Source organism: Chaetura pelagica, unplaced genomic scaffold (assembly GCF_000747805.2).
Source record: "Chaetura pelagica isolate M959 unplaced genomic scaffold, ChaPel_1.0 scaffold221, whole genome shotgun sequence".
NCBI lineage: Eukaryota > Metazoa > Chordata > Aves > Apodiformes > Apodidae > Chaetura > Chaetura pelagica.
In genome coordinates this window covers 4,907,677-4,930,368 of record NW_009952533.1, presented here as the reverse complement: position 1 = coordinate 4,930,368, position 22,692 = coordinate 4,907,677, and positions in this window count along the sequence as shown.

Genomic DNA, 22,692 nt, shown 5'->3' with positions numbered 1-22,692 from the left:
CAAATGTCTTTCAGGCTTCTTCTCCTTACCTTTTCCATTTGGGAATCTCTGTTTGTTTGATCATAATGAGTTCTGTAAATTCATGCCTAGAAGCAAGCAGAATACCTGTTAAAAGTGTGGTTGAACGGGTAGAGTTTTCTTCACTGACAACTGCATCTCAGTATCACCTATGTCCAGCCTCACGTGAATAGGGCAACATATGCAGACTATCTGACAATGTGTCCATTTCTCTACATGCTGTTCACTGGAAAACTTGAGATTACATCTGATACAGTAATGTAACTGTAAGGAACCCAAACTTAATTCAAATAAGTTTATAGGTCTTTATTACTCAGTAAGTTAGACACCTTAGTAGGCTCTCAGTCTGGCTTCAAACTGGCTACAGCCACCTCCTGTCTTCATGTTAACATTACAAATGTTACTTGTGCATTTTAAGTACCCATTTAACTGTAAATTTCACAAGTAATCCCTGAAACTGTGACTGCTCTCAGTGAACTGCTGATTACAGACCAGGCTTCCTCTAGTTTACTCTTAATCTTAATCTTTGCTTTTTCAGCAGATTTAAAAGATGTCTAAACTTTAGAAATTACAGTTTAAGTGCCTACTTCTTACATGACCTTAGGCATCTATCAACAAGAGCTGTACATTTTAGGAGCATGTGCAGCAATATGGCTTTATTTACCAACTGCAGGCAGACATTTCTAGATCAGACCTCAAACCGCAGAACTGAACCTAGACATCTCAGTCTCACCTATCACAGTGGTCAGCAAAAGAAATACAATTACATCAGAATCTATTTGTAAGAAGTTCCCTTTCCACAGTAACAGCAGAATAAATTAGGCTATTTCTTTCTTCAAACCTAAGTTTTTCTGTGTTTGATAACTGGCAATAAACTGTTTTTAAAAAATCTCAAACGCAATTTAAACTATAATTTCTCCATAATTTTATGGAATAATTTATTTGGCAAAACAGTAACATATATATCCTTGATATGATCCATCAGCTTATTTTCCACCTTGGCAGAAAGAGGTGGATTTGTTTTAACCAGCTGAACTGCAAGTTAAAGCACTATTCAGCAGATAGCCTTCAGATTAATAAAATTCTCCAGGTCTTAAAGGAAGCTGCAGATTTCTGACTCAAGATTAGACTGTCAACAGGAAAAATAAATAAATAAAGGCATTTGTAGTACTAAGAAACACATGGATCAATTCCAAGATTTCTGGACATTTTAACCATATCCTGATAGGGATGGTAAAATGAGGCAGAACTAAACTATTGTTCGGATACAAAATCAAATAGCGTTATCAACTCCACCTTCCTCATCAGTATTTGAAAAACTAAATGCCAGCACTCCTCTAATAATCAGCTATGTGCCTGCATTTGAGACATCAGCTTAGTATTGGTAATTTTATCAATTGTTACACCCTGTCTAAACTGCCTGTAGTGAAGAAGGTGACTGAGAAGTTTATGTTAAACAGCTGTTATGCCATCTGGCATCTTTGACTTACCCGACCCTTTTCAATCTGGCTTTCAGCCTAGGTAAGGTACAAAGACTACACTGGCTTAATTGGTCTATGATCTTCCCTTGACAAAATACAGAGGTCAAGTTTCCATGCTGATTATTGTAGATTTGTCAGCAACCTTTGTTAACATGAACCATTAAGTTTTGTCAACTCATCTGCAGACAATAGCAAGGATGGTCAAAAATCAGTGTAGAGACACTGGTCTCTCCTCTCCGGGAGGTCTCAGAAGGTGATGTTGGACAATTGCTCATCTGTCCAGAGGACTCTCACAAGCAGGTTTTTCATCATTCCACTCTGCTGCCTTTCTTGTTCAATGTTTACATGAAGCTTCTCAGGGACAGAGCAGGACTGTTTGGGGCTGTCGTTTTATCAAGATGCATTTGACCTTTATCTTTTAGCTCTTTCATCTGGTGCAGATGGTCAAGTTGACCCATCTCCCAGCACTTGACTAGTTTAGAGATCAGGACAGGCAGACTGGTTTAAATTCTACTTGCACTACTTTAGTGTGTGTGGGAAAGCAGAAGGTGAGGCTGGCTTGGTATCTGGCAAGTCACAGCTGTAGGTTTAAAGTTCAAAAGAATTACTCGGCTCAGCTATATAGAAAGCCTGCTTTCAAAAGAGCAAGAGAGCCACTCATACTGTTTGAAATGAGGCAAAATTAAAACAATTTCTTGGTCCACAAGGACTACTTCAATCCTGAAAATGTGAACTTAGCTATTTATCCTGCTACTAGATTTTTCATACATTGTAAAATATGTGTGCTATTATAGGGACAAAGTTATAGCACACTTTGGCTTTTTCTTTTTGAGTTCACAAACCAGGAGTTTAACACTTGGAAGCTCCTTATGATGTATTAAATGAAGCATTAGACAGTGCTGAAGAAGCAAAACAGCCAGTAATTATTTGCTAAGAAAGAAAGATACTAAGTGATTATGAGAAACTCAATTATTTTCAAGTTAGGTTATCAATAATTCATTGCTGAAACAAAAAATACACCTGATTGTTCACTGACCATTTTGCTCAAATAAAAACTATTAGTTTTATCAGCCCTTTAGATAACCTTCACAGAACTTAGAAATATCTTTGCATCACCTCATAAAGTGCATGAGGGAAAGCATCAGTATTTGAGTCATATCATGTTTGTCAGTTACAGCTATTGAATGAAATTTGCCATGTCTTTTGTAGAAGTGTTCTATACATATCACCATAGGAGCTAAGCAGTAGTTAAACTTCACAGCCTTAACAGAAGTTTCATATTGAAATTGGGGTGCCCAGAAGCAGAGCTTTACATAAATACAACCTACTGTGTAAAAACTATTTTTAAATTAATAAGCAAGCACACTGCAGATCATTAGCTAGCATGCCCTAAACCAACTATCACTATAAAAGAATACATTTAGTAGAAAGATTTTTAGACTGTGCACAAGAACATAATTTGCTTCTTTGGTGTTTTACCCACACACTAGACCACATGCATTAATTAATGCATTATTCTATTTGACCCAATGCTCTCATTTCTCCCCAAAGGCCTTTCTGCCCTGTTCCTCCTTGCAGAAGGCCTCAGTTACTAGTGGCTATGAAGTGCCAAAGGATACTGCAGAAGATAAAGGAAGACCTCAGGATGATGTGAGAGGAGACAAAACACAACAAAGTGTTTCTGGGCCCTCAGGACTGCAGGACAGAGGGAAACTGCCCAACCTCCCCTCCTTTCTCACTGTCCCTCTCCTTCTACTATGTTTTAATCTTCTCTAATTAAAGTATTACAAGATCATTCGCTAGCAACAACTTAAAACCAAATGAATCTTACTTCTTCCTGTGAGATCTGGAGACTGAAGTCAAGAAAATACTTTGAGGATTCAAACCTTCTACCTACTCAGACTAAGAGACAGAAGAATCTGATTCCCTGCTTTTCCTTAACCAACCCATTTAAGAAGAGAAAAAAAATAAGGGAAAAGAACACAAAGCTTCTAATATGAAAGCTTTCAGTCTGTAAGGGGAAAACATTTTTGGTGCTCCTTGAACAATACTGGCATTCAAGATAAATATAGCCATTAGGCTACTCCTGTTTCTTGGGAAGCTACAGCCTGATTATTTTCTGAACATCACATCCTTCAAAATCCCCAAGCCACTTGAATGCCAACATACAGAGTACATATATTTGACTTCTTAACAGTGGACACACTCAAGTTTGGAAGCATGACTGCAGCATGAAGCCAGATTCAAGCACATACACAAGTTTAATCTATTGGATTTGTCAAAATCTGCTGTATAAAACAAACCCACTATTCTTCCTCTACTCACAATTTTCATATTCTTGTGTGGCCATATTTAATTACAATACTTTAAATTCAATATTAATCTATTTATCCTGCTGTTTTTTGTAAAGTGAGATCACACTGAATATAGAAAATACACAACATTTTCCCACAAAATATATACAAGTGGGTATCTAGTATTCCTAAAATCTGTATCAGATAGTCTGTGTGTTGCACACAATATAAAGGTATTTCTAGACTTAAGATGTAATTACAATACCAATTATTTAAAAGATAAGCTATTAAAACAATATGAAAATTAAGGGAAAATGAAGCAGTACACAAATATGAAAAAACAGTTAAGGCAATGTAAAACACTTCCAAACATGTAAGACCCAACATGAGAGGCATCAGCTTGTTCCTGTTACTGAACCTATGCATTTAACACAATGGCAAGGTAAAAGCCTTCTGGTGACCAAACCGCCAGCTTGGAGAAAAGTGATTTTAGAAGATATTTACTTCTTCCTCCTGGTGTCACTACAGGGCTGAGTTAAGGTTGAGTGTCTCAAGCCTCTGTTTCTGTAATTTAAATCTGTTTCAAGACTTCTTTCTAAAGCACTTTGCAAACTTAGAAAAAAAAAAAATTATATCCTGGCCTCTAAATTACTGATAAATCCTGTTGCCTAAACATTTTTTAAAGGTCTTTTATGTGTTTATAAGTTGAGGAACAAAAGCTAAACCTTCCCCTTTCCTCTTGCCCCAAATTCCATATTATCCACTTGAATTCTATTTATTCTGGTATATCTTTACATGCAGAAAGAATAATTTACTAATTTGAAAGCTTATTAATTAATACCTGTGTTTACTCCTCCTTTAGAGAATTCCATTGTCCTATGCATGCACAGAAAACTTCAGGTTTCTATAGCACTTTTGTCTAAAGAAATCTCCACTTACATTTTTATCCCGTGTGCTATTGAATATTTTACACTAGTTAGTCAACATAGAAGTGTAATATGTATGAATGGTAATTTTGAAAGCGGGCAAGAGTCTGGGTGGACCTTCAGTTCAACATCCTTATAATGAAAAAGACTAATACTCCCACTAACTTATTTGCTAGCATGCAGCATTAAACATGAACAGTTACCTTAAGCAACTAACTAAAGAAACTTCAAAGCCTTCAGAAAGAAAGATTTCCAAATCACTATTTAAGAAATCTGAGAAATACAGCAAATAATACTAGTTTTCTTAGTACTTAGTTGGACATGTACTGCATAAATTATTTCAGAAAAAAAAAAAAATAAAATCAGTTATTTCATCAAGACTGACTTAAGGCAAATGGCTAACTTCATCACAGTCTCTTCCTGAACTCAGCAACTCATAAAATCAACTTCCTAAAAGACTGTCACAGAAATCAGAACCTTTACAAATTGAGTATATATGAACAAAAATAGAAAATACCAATAGCAAAGCCCTCTGTTTGGCTTTAAGGGCTAGTTTGGGAAGTGAAACAAGATGTAGCAACCAGAAATGCCACACTGCAACACCATTCCTGATCCTGAATGAATAGTGTATTTATATACACATAAAAATCCCTGGTAGGCTTTGAAGTGATAGAGAAAACCACTGCTGCAAGACATACGGTTGTGACAAAACATCACCACCTTCATCTTCATAAAAATAATTCTTATATTATTTGAATCTTTAAGAGTAGCTCTGAACAGCCTGATGACTTAGAATGTTTGACAAGCCAGGTGTTTTGTTTGCCTCTTCAAACAATCTCAAGATTTACAACCTCTTATAAATCACACTGTCTTCATACCATTTGACATTAACAAAATATGAAAGTTGCTCAGTACAACCAAAAATTATAGCATTAATGCATACACCTGCCTTCCATGAAAATTATAAAACAAACCCCATAAACAAAGCACAAAAACAGTAGAACATTAAAAGCCAAATGGATATAATGATATATTCTGAAATCTTTCAAAAGATGGTAGCCTAGATATGTTTAGTATTTTGATGCCAAAATCCAGTTGCCTTGGAAGAGTCATCCTAAGTAATCTCAGTATTTCATTTTATAAGCACTACCATGTTATTCAAACGTAAGCATAAAAAAACCCTAGCTCCCATAAATCCAGAAGAAATACAGCTGATTAGTTAAATTGAAGAACTTGACAAGTCTTAAGATTTCCTTTACTATATGCCACCCTACAGATTTTACCTCAAAATTCAAATTCTCTTCTGATAACCTTTTTCTGATCCACCTTAATATTAGTACTCCTTTTAAGCCACCTTGATATACAGTTCACCAACGTGATGCATTTCCACTTGTAAAAAGTAACCTTTTCTTCATGAAAAGTTACTATTACAAAACAAGTGAGAACTCATATCAAATATAAATCAGCAAGTTTGCTTCACTTAAGCTTTGCTAGTAAAGAATTATTTTAAAGCTCTGAGCTTATGTAATGAAAAATTAGGATAAAAGAAGAGCTAAGAAGAAAAACCCTTTATGACTTTTTTTTAACATAATCTTTTTTTATTCCTAAAACTGTTCTTCCTAACCTACACTACTCACAGGATCAAATTTGGAATAGCTGTAATTTAAGATTTAAATTTCCAGATTCTAAATTTATAGAAGTCTTTAAGAGATTTGGATCCTTAAGTTAGGAGTTGAGGATTTAATAACATTTTCAGAGGTAACATGAAAGTGTTGGCCCAGTAATAGCTCTGATGACTGGTTCACTAAACCTCTCCTCAGACTTGGCAGAGGTGGCATAAAAATGGATTATGCAGTGTACTGGAAAGGACATTTAGCTATTTTGCCTATCTTAGAATAACCCTTCATTTTTCAGTAGTAATATTTCCTCTTCTACGCACAAACAATGCGTAGCAGGAATTCTTCAAGTCAAGACCCAATCATACCAGTAAGCTATTTACAGTGAAGAGACTGGAGGAAGAGCAGTCTCTCTGGCTCACATGTTAGCTAAGAAATATAAAAGCCCATGAATAAGCATCTTCTTTACTGAATTGGACCAATGCTGAAATAGCCAGGCAATCCACTGTGGAAGTGCAACATAACATACATACTTCATGGTATAGCCTTTCATACTTCATGTGTAATACACATGTGAGGAATATCAGTATCAAACGCAGATTATTCCCCTCTATGTTCCTCCTTTTCATACAGTTGCCATGTTCTCCAGGGACACAAGTAGTAAAGCTGTCTTTGGAGCAATATTTAGGTCTGCACCAAGATTCAGTGGCAGAAGCTGAAGAATACAGAACGTAAAAGCTCATTTAACTGATAAGGTATATGGAGTATGTGGGCAATATGAATTTATGTGGGTGATTTTTTATTTCTTTTGAAGTATCTCAGTACTGCTGAGGCAAAGAAGTTTGTATCTTTAAAGCAGACAAAAGACTTTAATTAGCCCTGAATTAGAAAAGATGGAGTAATACATCAAGGTATTGCTGTGGAATGTGTTTAGCAGACGTGTAGCACACCCAGTATCCCTGGCTCTGTTCTTGACCGTTGTACAAAATCATGAATTAGATAGTCAGGACCAAAATAATCTCAGATGGAAATAGCAAGCGGGCTCTTAGGTATCTCACAGGTCTTCTGTATCCCATGATACAGATTTTTTCACCAGATACAACTTCTGACACATGGTAGATGGTGAAGATAGTATTTTCGATACATTGTTACACCTAACAGGGTCCTCCAGATCCCACTGAAACAGATCAATTCAAGTGCAAATTGCTGTAAACAGACGACAACAATACAACCAATGAAAAATATTCTTCAGATTTCCTGACAATTATGTTGTTAAGAGTGGCTGGGCAGGAAAACTGGGGAGCTACAACTGGCAATTATTTTGGCAGACAAAGAAAAGAAAATCTAGAAGGGCAAGTTGTAAAAAATAGGTATTTTTCCAATGGAAAAATAATAAAACTTAACCAAGATACAGAAGATTTAAGAAGACAAACTATTACAAAAATAGCATACCATTTATCATTATTTTCCAGGGGTTACGTAAATTTAATTCGTAACGCTTCCGTAAAAAAAAGTGGGTTTTACGCACAACTTGCCATAACAAATTAAAATGTAATTAATACTTTGTGGCTTTGCCAAAGAAATATTAACTAAATAGTTTTGTGTTCTTGACACACAGGATATTTAGGTCAACAAACTAGAGAATGACAGGGTAAAAAACAGTATTTTAGCTAGAAATTGTGTTGTACATTAGTTAAAACAGACATGGAATAAGACACACTATTTTTGAGGAAGGGAAGAACATTTCCTTATATTTTACCTACTCAATGCACAGGTGCTCTCTTCCTGCACATCACTTCTATGCCACCTCTCCATCTTTTAAGTGCACTTGCAAGGCTTTCCCAGCTCCATGTAGCTTTTCAAGAACCCTCTCAAACTCTCTTTAAAATGTCAGAAGTTCCCTTTCCTCTCTCATTTCTCTCCCTTCTGCTTTTTTCATAACTTTTAATCCTTACGGTATTTTAAGGCATAATATAATGGGCTATGTATGTCTCGCTGCTTCAACCTCTTGCCTCTTCTGATCCTTCACATGGTTATGACTAGGAAAAGGCCCACAGAGATGGGACAACCTTTTCCAGTTTCAAGTATACTGCTTTAGCCTTCATGCTTTAAACAACTAATCAAACATTTTTGTTAAAAGCTCACACAAATGACATTAGATTTTGTTTCAAAAAACTGACCTGTCTGCTTGTCAAGCACAACATATCTAGTACCAGGAAAGAAGTGTATTTATCTGCTACACTTTTCTGTATACTCAATCATACATCTTCACACTGTTTCAGGTCTGAGCTTTAACTTAGACTTCTAGATGTAGACTTGCAAAATGTTTCATCTCTCAACTTCCAACCAGTAAACTGAAATGATGCTACTTCTCCTCCATACTTTCTGCTACCACTTTTAAAATAGAGCTGCAGGATTGATGCTTGTTATGATTTTAAAGCCAGTTTCACAAAAGTTTTTTGGAATTACATTCTGTGCTTCTTTTACTTAGTAGGCTATGATTTACTGGCCAATTATAACGCAGTTTGAGGGAAGGATAGAGAGATGAAAAAGACAAAGTTTCAACAAGTTCTGTGAAAAATAAGGAGTCTGAAAAACTGATAGAGGGAAAATACCCATGTTGAAATGTTTCCAAAATGAAAAGACAAGTGTGAGATCAATAGTTAGCTGTGTCTTCTAAGTGACCAACATGAATGCATATACTTGTTAACCACGCAAAAGATGCACTCTTAATTAAGGGACACAAGGTTCCAAGGACAAGCTGGGACTACTGGCTGAAAAAGGATAGTTCGGCAACTGGAGGCATTCCAGAATTATAAACTTCAAAGGGAGTAAAGAAGAGCGGGAATTATTGCATTCCAGAGATCAAGAAAAACAGGCTTTCATTTTTAACACTTGATGAAAAAAACATGCTCTGTGTCGCTCGATGCAATGTCTCATATTTACTGAGATACTAGACCTGTAAGTATTAAAAGGTAACTTCTTCAAAGCTCTGCATTTTAAAGCTCCAGGCCAGTAATTTTGGAGGGAGGACACTACTTGCATCAACAGCATGAAAAGGCTAAAGTTTATAATATTAAGATCATTTCAAATACCTGCTGGTCTACTGAGGTGTGTGACCTAAGCAATCCTATGTATTCCAAGATAATTGTGCAGTGAAAGCAAAAATCGATTCACTACAAATCTCAGGCCTCCAGTTGAGGACTCACAGTTTCTACCTACTGAAATTTAAACCTCGATCAGATGTAAACAAGCTCAAGCTTGAGGAAAAAGAAGTTTGAAAGAGTTTCTCACTTTTTACTTACATGTAGTCATATTATTATGTTATTTGTATTTTGGAGTCCTCCCCATCTGAGAAAACCAAATTAAACTTAATAAAACCGATTACTCTAATGTCCTAGATTACAAAGAAATGTGAAGGAAGGGCTTTACATCATTTTGCCAAAAGCACTACAGAAAACCTATGTATTTTTATATTAGAAGAGCATTCCCCAGTTCTGGATGATAACAGTACTCTATGATGGCAAAATCCTCATTAAACGAGCTCTTTCTATATCTGCTTTGAGCAACATGACTGACATCTATTGTATGGAGATGTACTTTGCAGTTTTTCTGCTGTGGAAAATCAAGGTATGCTTTGAAATATTTGCATTTATAATTCTTTTATGTCTGTGGTCTTAAACTTGTTTGTTTTTTTTTTTTTTTTTTTTTTCCCTGAAACAGTAATAGGTGGGGTGTCTGAACTCCCTTAGCAGGAAAGAGAGGAGCACATGGGAAGAGGGCCTCAATTATTACTCAAATATTTTCCCCACTGTCATCAAAGAAATAACAGAAGTAAAAATAATACTTGATATGCTCCACTTGTGTTTGCCTTATCTATATTGAGGGAGCTATTCTAGGAATACACCACTGTGCATTTAACAGCAATATAAGATACTAATTCCCCTTTCTTGCTTACTTATTATAAGCATGTTACAATAAAATATGTAAGAACATCTAATCACGGTAATTCAGAACTTTTCCTCCCTAGTAGGCTCATTAGAAATCAGAATGTTTTAGGCAGAACAGCTTGGGCTACTTCTCACCACTTAATAAATTATTCAATGTTTTCCTTACAACTGACATTAGTCTGACTTGTTCAGAATTTCAGACCTTCCTTACTCAACTTCCTTAAGTGTGCCAGGCAACTCCCACACACAGGGTCCTACGGACCCTATGATCATTTTCAAATACTAAAGAATTCAGAGAGTTTTTTAACTGATTTTAAAATCAGTTCAAAAAACAGGTTTTATTCTGATTTTAAAAATTGTTCACATAACTCCACAGCAGCTAGCCTACTATATATTTCATCATTTTATCCCATTTCAGATATGTAGTTTATTTAAATATTCTATACATACTTTTTTCATTGCCCTAATACATAATAAAAATTGCTCTGTGATCATGCTGGTCACCACACTATTACCAATAATTTAAAAATAAGACAGCAAAGGCATTAAACATTTCAATCTCATTTATTCCACCCATTATTTCCTTACTCACTTGGTTAGGCACTGAAGCCATACTTTCCTTTAACTTCTTTTTCAAATACAATTTCAGAGTATTTCTAGAATCCTTAATATTCCTTAGCTTGTCCAAATATTTTCATGTTATTATTTTTAATCCATTCTTAACAGTATCTTATTCCATGTTATTGTACAATTCTGTTTTGATTTTCAGGACACTGAAAAGCCCTGGTAAATACATGTTTGGTACCTTGCTCTCCCTTTGATACCAAACAAACCATGATTGAGCCTTTAGGGTGTTTCTTTGCAAAAGTGCCTTCTGTCTACCCTGTGTTCTTTCACTCCCATGGAGATTTTTCCTCAGCAAATTCTTCACATGCCAACTAATAGATACTAACTTCAACTAACGGACACTAGCTTCATAAATCTTTTTTAATCCAAATTTTGACTGTTTTAAGGATCTTCTTTCTCTGGATATGCTATCTTGGTTTTCACAATCATTTTCATCCTAATTATTAACCTGTTCAATTGCAACTAGTTCCTCAGAAGTAAGTATATATAGTTTAATCCTTGGTGTTATTCCTAAAAAAAAATAACTCTTTGCTTTTGTCATGGACACACTGCTTAACTCTGTGATAGGGAAATCTTTTTTGTGTATTTGCAGCATTTGCAACAGCAACAAAGTTTACCCATGACCATGCCACACCATTGAACACATGGCAAAATTCTTAGTGTACCTTCATCAAAGCTGTCCAAGTCCTTCTTCTGAGTAACAGAGCTGTTCAAATCAAAATCCAAAACGTGATATGAAAACAAAGACCAAACATACTTCTAGTAATAAAGATGGTTACTTCTCACAGCTCAAGGTGAGAAAACACGAACTACAGCACTAACATAAGACAGCATCTGTACTTTTCTTAGTACAGTCTGCCCCTAAGCAGTCCTTTAGCAATGTGAAACTATAAGTGGGTGAACAAAAAGAAAAGGTGATAATGAAGTAATTAAGCACCATCTTGCTCTTATGCCCGTGATCTGCTTGATGTCTTCAGTGAGACTAGCACATTACCTCCTATGACATGGAGGTTCTCACTACAGCTTCCAGTAGTGTTGACAGTAGAGCACTCAGGTAGTTCCATATGCAAAAAAGTGAAGCAGTATTAATTGTAAAGCATGACTGGGACATAACTGCAAAGACAACTACTCACTCCTGATGCAAACTGAGAAATACTAACTTCTATCATCCTTTCTTTGCAATCCCCTTCAGGAAACTCAAATAAGACCCTCATTTTTTATTCTTCACTGACCGGAGAAAACTACACTGTTTTCAACAAAAGCAGGACACTGACATTTAAATTACAAATGAAGAGTTTACTGCTTTGATGACCTCATTCTCAAGTGTTCTTCACATTATCCACTCCTGACAGAATGTTTGGGGACTGACCATGTAATTTACACCCAGGCAAAGTGAAAATGATAAAGTGCTAGCACCATTTCACACAAGGAGGCAATTTCCATCTAACACTGTTTTGCATCCACTGTGAATAGGTGTAAATAAGTGAAGAAAATATGAGGTTCTGGGAAATACAATTAATAAGTCCTTAGTCCTTGTAGCACTGAAATGTTAAACAGACTGCATATCCATATATATCCACAGCCAGGAGAAAAAAAAAACATGAGCAGACTTCTGCAAAGGAGCTTTTCCAGCCTCAGCTCACTGGGCTGTTCAGTAACTTCATACACAGCCAGAAAAAAAAAAAAAAAAAAAAAAAAAAAGAAAAGAAGATAAAATATCACTTTAAACATCAAGATCTACTGCAAAAATGCTAAAGGGAGATTTCTTCTTAAGAGTTATTATCATGGTCATGTTTATCCATAGGAATTTTATTTACCTCATTAGCAATGTTCTAAGAAGAATGAAGTAACAACTCTCAATCAAACCCTGGTGTTCCACATTTTTCAAATTTTTTACCTCATAACCAATACATTGTACAACACAAAAAGAAATAAAACTCTCTTCTCCATTTGTTTGCTTCATCAAGGTATGGAAAGTTGTGCTTGCCATTTTGAACAGGGCTACTTAAGCTTCTTTTATCCCTCTGTACCCTACTGCAGACACCCCTTGTTGAAAGAACTTTGAAGGTGCAATCAATGGCCTTCCTGGCAGTCCAGGGAGGTGCTTTCAGAAAGTGGTGTACTTCCTGCCTTGCGGTGCAGGTCCTTCCCCACACAACTGCTTACCACCTCATACCAGCTGAGCAACTAATGAATTAAACACATTCATTACATCATACTGTACCATTAGATAGCAGTACCCTCCTAACCTGGACAACGTCTTTGAGAATAACTCCCTGTAAAACAAGGGGTCATGCACAACTCAGTCCAAACAAATGGCTTAGTCTACTGAGCATTTTATTTACATTTTGACCAAGCTGTTTTTAGTCTTCTGGAAAGGATACATTTGCAAAGTTTATCTTTCTTTCAGATAGCTTAGTTATCACCAGAAGGTACCATACAAGATTGCTACGCATTTGCAAGAGCTTCTGACTGGCAGGTCTCTGCACCCCATTTACGGCAGAGGCAGCTGTGAGGGTCCCGACACACCACCAGCTCTAGGGTGCAACTAAGATGCTGACTTAGGCAATTAAATAAAATGCTGTCAGTTAAAAGGATACAATTACTACTCTTAGCATGCAGCAATAGAATGAAAATTAAGTACGCCAAATACTATGACAACTAATGTGCTGTTCCACAACTGAAAAAAACCCCCAACAACCTCTGCTAATCACTGTGGTTCAAGCAAGTCATTTCCACAAAGCCTAAACCTAGCTCAAATGCCTCTGAGAGTCCCACCAGCAGAAGAGCTCAACAGGAGCATAAATTTCTGACTTGACTTAATACAACAGCAATTGAGGAAAACAGGCAGATTCAGAAGAATGAAGCAAATTCAACTGATGTGATGAGGGTGGGAGCTGGTTTTGAAAAAATCAGAGAATAATCTAGTTTGGAAAGGAGTTCTGGATGTCCTCTGTGCTATCCCCCTGTCCAAAGCACCATTACTTCAAGCTGAGTGAGCACAAGAGGGGCACACCAACCACAGGTCCATGCCATCCAGCCATCCATCTCCAGCCTCCAACTGAAAATTGGGCACCATCTCACCCTCTCTAAGAAAGCAGGTTAAAGAACTGCTCACCTTTTCCCCATTTTGTATTGTCCACGTGTGCAGTGGCAGTTTTAGCCAGCGGACTTGAATAGTATTTATCAAATAATCTAAACTAGTGTCTATCTTTTATTATGTCAGTAATTAGGACTGTCCACACAATACGCGATTTACAGTATGACTGGTTCAAGTAACTTTTTATAGTTATATTTCTTGTACAATTCTTGTCTTCCGAGACTGATAACTTCAAAAACAATTATCAAGAAGTCTTAGAAAGCAGCTTTTTCTGCACACATTTTTCATATTAAGCTATTTTTTAAAACAGCTGGGTCAAGCAGCGAGAGCATAGGCACAGGCAAGGGCAATTTACCATATTGTTTTAGTAAGTGTAAACAGAAGAGGTTTTCTGAGGCATTTATTCAGCTGTAATTATTCTGATTTTGTATTGAGAAAGCATGTGTAAGAAATGTGGGGTTTTTTTCAATCCAATGATAAAGAAAGAGAATTCAAAGTGTTCTACATCCAATGTTACAATTAATTCTCTTAAGCTTTAGCTTTATTATAGTTAAAAGCACTGTGAAGTTTTGTCAACTATACCTCATCCTGCTTTTGGTATTATTTTGTATATCACTACTGGGGCATAACAAAGCAACGGTTCACTTATGTGTAAAGCTAACAGTGATATTAAGCACAGCTAATGCTTCCTTTGCATTTAAATAAATTGTATTTGACCAAGATGCAGTTTTTCAGTAGGCAGTACACCTACAAAAATCTGTTGTGATTACTAAGTTATGAAATAAAGAATGATACAACATGACAGACCAGCATTTGGAACATACTTTTAAAAACATATGCAGTAAAAGTCAAAGCATGCCTACAGCAAAATTTTGCCACAATGTTTATTAATTAGAAAAGTGAGATCTGATTTGTTATTTGGGTATACACACCATGTGGCTTTTGGTATGTCACAGCAGACAGAACATTTTATCACCAGCTTGCCTTTCATGAAGTTTTACTTTATTATGATAACGCACATGCCATTGTGTACATTACTAGAGAATGATAAATGCCTTTACTCAAACTGATCAACTTTTACAACGCTATTAACAACATGAGACATGCATGTGAACGGATGTGTATGCAGACATGTTCCTTCTCAGAGGTCAATCTTTTTTTAAGATGCTGCACGTACAGCTGAACACTAAACTCCTTTTCAAATACTAAATTTCATTTGGAACAAGCAGACCACTCTGTTTTAAATTGTTGACTTTAAACAGCTGATCATTAAAGTGTCAGCCATTTGTCTGAAAATACTAAAATGGATTTTGGATGGCTTCCAGAATCTCAAAGAATTATGTGTCAATGCAAAATGGATTATGTATTTTTTTTATCAATGATGAGTCCAGCTTGTCAATTTCATTATTCCCTTCTTGCTGTGTACCCAAGATTTATATTATGCTTTGGAAACCTAAAAGTCAGCTTTAGGTGCTGCCAATTACACAGGTAACTCAAAGTGCTGCACCTTCCTATTTGTTCTTTCTGCTAGCAATATTGAGTAACACTTACTGTTCTGTCCACTATTAAGTTTCTGATTCACTCTGTCAGGATACCATTAGCAGTTACTCAGACTTTGGCTTGACACTAAATTTTGTTTTATTATCTTTTAAGGTAATACTGAATAATGCCAAACAATTTTGTTGGAGTACTGCATGCAGCTCAGTTTCCTCTGATATCAATGGAAGGCACCAACGTGCAAGAAGCCTCAACAAGGCATCAAAAGCCCATTCGACAGTAGGAATATTTTAGCAGGAAAAATAATTTAAAAAATAATAACTAAGAGCTGCCTCTGTTCTTTAAGCAACTAAGAGAATCTACACTAACAAAGACAACTATAAAGATTTTACTATGTTGATTTTGTAGGGGGATGAAGGTTTATTCTGCTTCAGAGAGCTTAGCAAATTGAAAACATTAAACCAGAAAAAAAAAAAAAGAGGTCATGTGATGAACAATGCAAAAACATCCTACCAAATACAGTACAGTTGTGTCATGCACTGCTAGTGCAAATTAATTGTTGTAATATTCCAACTATTGTACTACAACATAAAAGAACTACTTCCTACAGTAAAATTACAAAGCAAGAACCTTAATCCCTACCCTGTTTGAAGGCTTTTCAGCTACATGAGAAAAAGGGTAGGGAACTTTTTTTGGGAAAAATAAAATACATAGCAAAATGGTCTGTTTAACTTTTGGCATCCTCCCAGGTTTAGGCTGTAGAAACAGGAAAAGACTGTAAATACCTGACTACTTATAGAAATGTAATGACTTTCAAAAGGCCCTATCTACCTAAACATTGCCATATTTTAAAACAAACAAACAAAAAAAACAAACAACCTTAAAACTACTATTGCCTAGAAGCAGGATGTAGGATCAAAAAACCAGGCAAGTGCTTTAGGCACTGAGATTCACTATATACAAAGAAGCCTTAGAAACTTTTCTCAGTTCTAAACCTCTAACACCCGAAATAATTTTCCTGAGAGCTTGTTGAGAATTCTGAAGAAAACACTTACGTTACCCAAAATTGCTTTTATTTATCAGTTGTAGAAAAATATCCTGTATTTACAGAACTTAACACAAATTAAAAATTTTTTTTGAACACTTCGTACTTCCAGACCATGCAAAAGACAATTTTTGAAGAGTAACTGAACCTGTTCATATAAACATCAACAAATCATATTATGCCTAGGTGCAGTCCTGAATGCATAACATCAAACCAATTGCTTTATTTTAAAGAAAGGAAACAAATATCCATTCTTCAGAAATGGGTTTGATGGAAGTACTAGTATAGTCTACTAATCTTTTTAGCCTTCTTGAAAATCCACTGATGGTTTGTTTCCATACGCATTATTTTTGTAACACACACTACATTGGGGTATATGTACTAATTCATATATGTGCATAAATGCTTCCATCCTCCCAAATGTATAATGACTGCTGATGCACCTGTTGACACCAATAACAAGACTAATTAGCTACTAAAGTTTCTAAGAATCCAAACTCCAGGCTACTACCTGATTATTTTTCAGCTCTTTTAATTCTAGTGAATCTAAAAAGGCAGGTTTACAGCTAACTAATCCTTTAATCTCCCAACTTCTGTACCAATAGCTAGACACCAATATTATTTTCACCTCTTAACAAGAGTAATTTCAAAGTATTGTTAACAACAATCAAGTGCTTCTGAAGCTTCTTAACAAATGCATTTCTATCAGGATGTTTACTTCAGTACTATCAGAAACGATTTGTGAACAGTTGGCAAGACACTTATGTAAACACGGATTAACTTTACAGCTTTGTGATTAGAGGAAATGTGTGAATGAGGTGCAGAAAAGTGAGTTAGAGGCCCAAAAGCTTGTAGTCATATTGATGAAATTAAAGCAATGTTGCAAGAAGTGTTTATTTATGCTGACACTTGGCAGAAACACTGGACAAGTGCAGTGAGAAATCATGTATTTCATTAGCATGGTATGTGTGCATCTGTACTGCCCGCACATGTGGAGTGCTTTTCAATATACCTTCTTTTTTTTTTCCATTAACTACAACTCAGCTTGTAAAAAGTGCATGAGATGCTAATAACTCAGAAGGAAGTATGCAACCACCATGAGCTTTTATGTTTTAAGTAATAACTGCATTACACAAAGCCACAGCAAAACGTTAGTTCACTAACACCAGTTTCTCTGCATTCTTCCAGCCAAATAACAGACTCATCCTGAACTTGCTGTATATTTTGAAATTGTAAAGGTAAGATGTGGTGTCCAGAAATGTAACAGAAAAACAATGTTACGTACAACTGTGCAGTACCTTCACTTGATTTTCATCAGTTTTGCATTGCTTGAAGCAAATCAGTGAGACAGCAGGGGTATCTGATCAGCAGGAAAAGAAACCTCTTTCTTTCTTTAACAGTTTGCCTAGGTTTTTAATCCCACAAAACAAGATTTTGTCTGAATCCTCATAAAAGCACAATATAACTGTTTCTCCTAACCCAACTTCTTCAGTTAGGAAAAAAGCAATGCAAATGTTTCCCTTGAGAAAAATGTATTTTATTACGTGGCATGAAGATTTCTGCCTCAAAATTATTTTAAGAAGTGGTTTAATTTCCAGCTTGCTATCAAATCAGGATAATGTTCGAGTATGAAAATATGACATTACTATAAGCTAAGCACCAGTGACATCTGTGCCCTCTCCTCCCAATCTGGAGAACATATTTATTCAACATTTTTGTAAAGAAGTGTGCACGTGCCTACTGATCCTTCCTATATTTAAGCCTTTTTTTCTGAATAACTATATCTACACTTGCTACTTCAAAGCTTTTTAAGTTACATAAAAGCTGTGGGGGGTTGAAAGCAAGATAGGGTGTGGAACACCTTTCCTGGAGGTCTCTCCCAACAGTCTATGCCATAAGGAGGATTATTTCAGTTACACCCATCAGATTAGAAATAAACATCTATTTCTCAAAAAAATAATAATTTGACATGTTGAGCCTTGTCCAGAAAACAGGTATGTGAGTCTTACATACATTTCATCAATTCTCTGATCTTTTTAATCCATATTCATGCCAGCAGTTCCATTACAAAATATGGGATCAGGGTGCTTAGGTGGGTAAAAAAAAAATAATTAAAAATGCTTTACTTGCTTGCATTAGGATTAATCACACAAGAAATAAGTTCAATTTTTATAATCATAGCTAGTACTGTTCCTCGTGTGCCTCAGAATTTCTATGATCCATACTTGGACAACCGGATGAGCTGGGGATTTCCATAATCTTGGCATAAGAATCTATGCATAAGAGATTAGAAGGTGGTTCAGCCACATTCAGTGAGAGGGTATAGTCCACTACCTCTAACCCTGCATCATTCTAGAGAACAAAAACAATCATGAGACTGTAAGGCAGCTTTATCACTTTCTATTGTCAGACTGGCATTAAGATGGCAATATCTTCATAAAGTTCTGTGGAATAACTGTGGAATTAAAGATAAACGTTCTCTTTTCCTTTACAGAATCTTACTTTTCCAACTCAGCAGAAGGATGTCAAGAATTGATATAACTCTACATTTTAAGTGTTCTAGCAGCAATAAGAAAAACAATTCCAAATGCCTAAATATCCAGGTTGATTCCTTTCATTCAGCTTTCTCACTGTATTCCCAAAAAGTTACTTGGCTTCCTGGTTTAGCAGATGTTTCCAAGAAATGTTTTATCAAGAATTTTGTCTCCCCTCCCCCCAAAAAAAAATGTTCTACTAGAGACAGGTTGTTACTGTGAAACTAGGAGATAGACTTGTGTAAGCTCCTTTTCTCTGTTTATATACAACCTTTTATCTTGAAACTGATGAAGCAGCAAGAATGACAAGTCAGCCAGTGATAAACACAGTTGCTTTCTTCTTCCTGGTGCTGCCACTCTTTATGAGTAGTTTTGCATTATTTCTGCATTTTCACATATAAACTAGTACCTAAAAGCTTCCTCCTTTAGCCACTAACAAACTAAGCACTGAATGGATCAATAAATATAGAATATTGAATCTTGAGCACTCATCAAAATTCTCTGCAAAAATTTAATTCATATCACTTCCTTTTCTCAAAGTCAGAAGAGTTATAATATAAACATGGAATAATGGGCAGCACAGAACAAAACTTGGTCTAAGTACATTACATGTGCAATGATTTACTCTTTGCATCCCTTGGTCTTTGATTGGAGATGGACAAACCTCATTTTGCTCAGACACAATAGCAATAATTTCACCTGTGCACATACAGGGGTGAAGGGTATATGATGTAATTTACACTCTGTTGCAGTCTGTGATGTTTGTGGTCTCCTCAGGCTGCCTCCAACACTGGTTTCTGCTGTCCAGTGCCCCCTTTTTTTTTTTCTTTTTTTTTTTTTTGTCCTTAATGACCTACTTAGGCATTAGTCATTTTCCAGAGTCACTAAAACTGTCAATCACTCTGAAAACTACAAAGCAAATTAGACAGCAAGAACACTTTCAAATTATCTGATCTTGGGTGTCATCCTAGCATATGCAAAGAATTAGCTGACACAAACTCGGAGTTGTTGGTAGTACTTTAAGAGCACACAAAACAAGCACGAGTTATCAATGACAGTGCATACCTCTAAGAAGTGAAATGATATGTGAAAGTGAAATTAAAACACTGATCAGAAGGTAAAAATGAGTGTAAAAATCCCTAGAAGATTATCCATTGATCAAAATGGATCAACTTGCTTAATGTAGTTCTAAAGGGTTTTTTGTCTGTCAAGATGCCTCAATAGTTTTAGTCACTTATTTTTAAAAGCTGCCAAGTGCAAAGACTATCTTTCATGTAATAGCTTAAAACACGTTAGGGAACTCTCCTAAGAGATGACTGAGAACTAGAGATCTCTCGCATCAACTTTGCGGCTATCTTACTAGATCAGGGTAAATCTGTCTCTCTTACTAATACTATCAATATATCATAGAAACTAGAAAAGATTTAAGTCAAAGAGCGAGCACACCACACTATCTGGGCGCAAAGATAGTGGCAAAAAAGGATATAAAAGGAAGTTGTTGCTGGTAAGAAGAGTGTGTCTGAAGAACTTACAGATCTGGAAGAGTACTAAAAAAACAAAAATAAATCTTCTTCTTGATATGTTAGAGCATCACCTGCTCCAGATGACAGCTGAAGATTACAAAGTATCACAGACCATCAAGCTTTGCTTTTACAATACGCAATGTATATCTGCCCTGGGCAATCCCTTTAAAACACCAGTAAGATCAATATGGGGGGGGATTAATCCCTGGACTCAAGACAAGTCTTGCTATAAACTGCTAAGTTTTTAAATTATCATATAAACAGCAGCTTTACTAACTTCGGAGGACTGTTTGTCTCTGTAACCTATTAACGTCTAGCTATGCTTCTCCCTAAAACTCAGTTCTTTTCTTAGTTTATTTACAAAAGTCAATAACGTTCTATGCATTAGCCTGGAGGAAGTTTAGAAAAAAAAAAAAAAAAAAAGCCGATGAGACTGTCCTGAAGGGCCCCTTAAGCTGATTTTGTAAGAGCAACCCCAGTTCCTGTTAGACTCTACCGCCTCGTGTAAAAACAAAGCAGGTGAGAAAAAAGACTTACACAGGCCCTCCGTTTTACATAGGTACATATGGGGTTCTTTTTCCAGTGAAAGAAGATTCTTGTGGGTTACAAATTTACTTCTACTTCGGCAGCTTTCAGAGATTAATTGTCAAGCAAGGTACAAATGTGCCAAATAAAACCTGATACTTTCCTTCAGTCACCTGCTCCACCAGAAAAACCGCTCTCCGAGTATCACAGGAGTCAGTGAAACGCTGACTTTATGTGGGGTTTGTTTTGAATACAGGTGAGGCCTAAGTCCTCCCACCACCGTATATCATAGAAACTAGAAAAGATTTAAGTCAAAGAGCGAGCACACCACACTATCTGGGCGCAAAGATAGTGGCAAAAAAGGATATAAAAGGAAGTTGTTGCTGGTAAGAAGAGTGTGTCTGAAGAACTTACAGATCTGGAAGAGTACTAAAAAAACAAAAATAAATCTTCTTCTTGATATGTTAGAGCATCACCTGCTCCAGATGACAGCTGAAGATTACAAAGTATCACAGACCATCAAGCTTTGCTTTTACAATACGCAATGTATATCTGCCCTGGGCAATCCCTTTAAAACACCAGTAAGATCAATATGGGGGGGGGGATTAATCCCTGGACTCAAGACAAGTCTTGCTATAAACTGCTAAGTTTTTAAATTATCATATAAACAGCAGCTTTACTAACTTCGGAGGACTGTTTGTCTCTGTAACCTATTAACGTCTAGCTATGCTTCTCCCTAAAACTCAGTTCTTTTCTTAGTTTATTTACAAAAGTCAATAACGTTCTATGCATTAGCCTGGAGGAAGTTTAGAAAAAAAAAAAAAAAAAAAGCCGATGAGACTGTCCTGAAGGGCCCCTTAAGCTGATTTTGTAAGAGCAACCCCAGTTCCTGTTAGACTCTACCGCCTCGTGTAAAAACAAAGCAGGTGAGAAAAAAGACTTACACAGGCCCTCCGTTTTACATAGGTACATATGGGGTTCTTTTTCCAGTGAAAGAAGATTCTTGTGGGTTACAAATTTACTTCTACTTCGGCAGCTTTCAGAGATTAATTGTCAAGCAAGGTACAAATGTGCCAAATAAAACCTGATACTTTCCTTCAGTCACCTGCTCCACCAGAAAAACCGCTCTCCGAGTATCACAGGAGTCAGTGAAACGCTGACTTTATGTGGGGTTTGTTTTGAATACAGGTGAGGCCTAAGTCCTCCCACTACCGCCACCACTACCGGTGTCTTTAATTCTACGTTAACAAGGCTGAAAGTCCAGCAGTACTCGATTCAACACTGGCCCTGCTCCTCCAAAGCGGGCCAAGACGACCGGGCCCTGAGGCGGCGGGGAGGGGAGGGGAGGCCGCGGCGCCCCTGCCCGGGGGCGGAAAACGGGTCCGAAGGAAAAAAAAATATTAAAAAAATGAAACTCCCACCTTTCCCGCGGTGACACGCGGGCAGAATGATCCCGGCGAAGGGACGAGGTTCCGTCTGGACTCGGCAGCCTTTCCGACGCGCCGCAGGCCCGGCGGCAGCAGAGCGGCCGGGCAGGGCAGGCCCGGGCAGGGCAG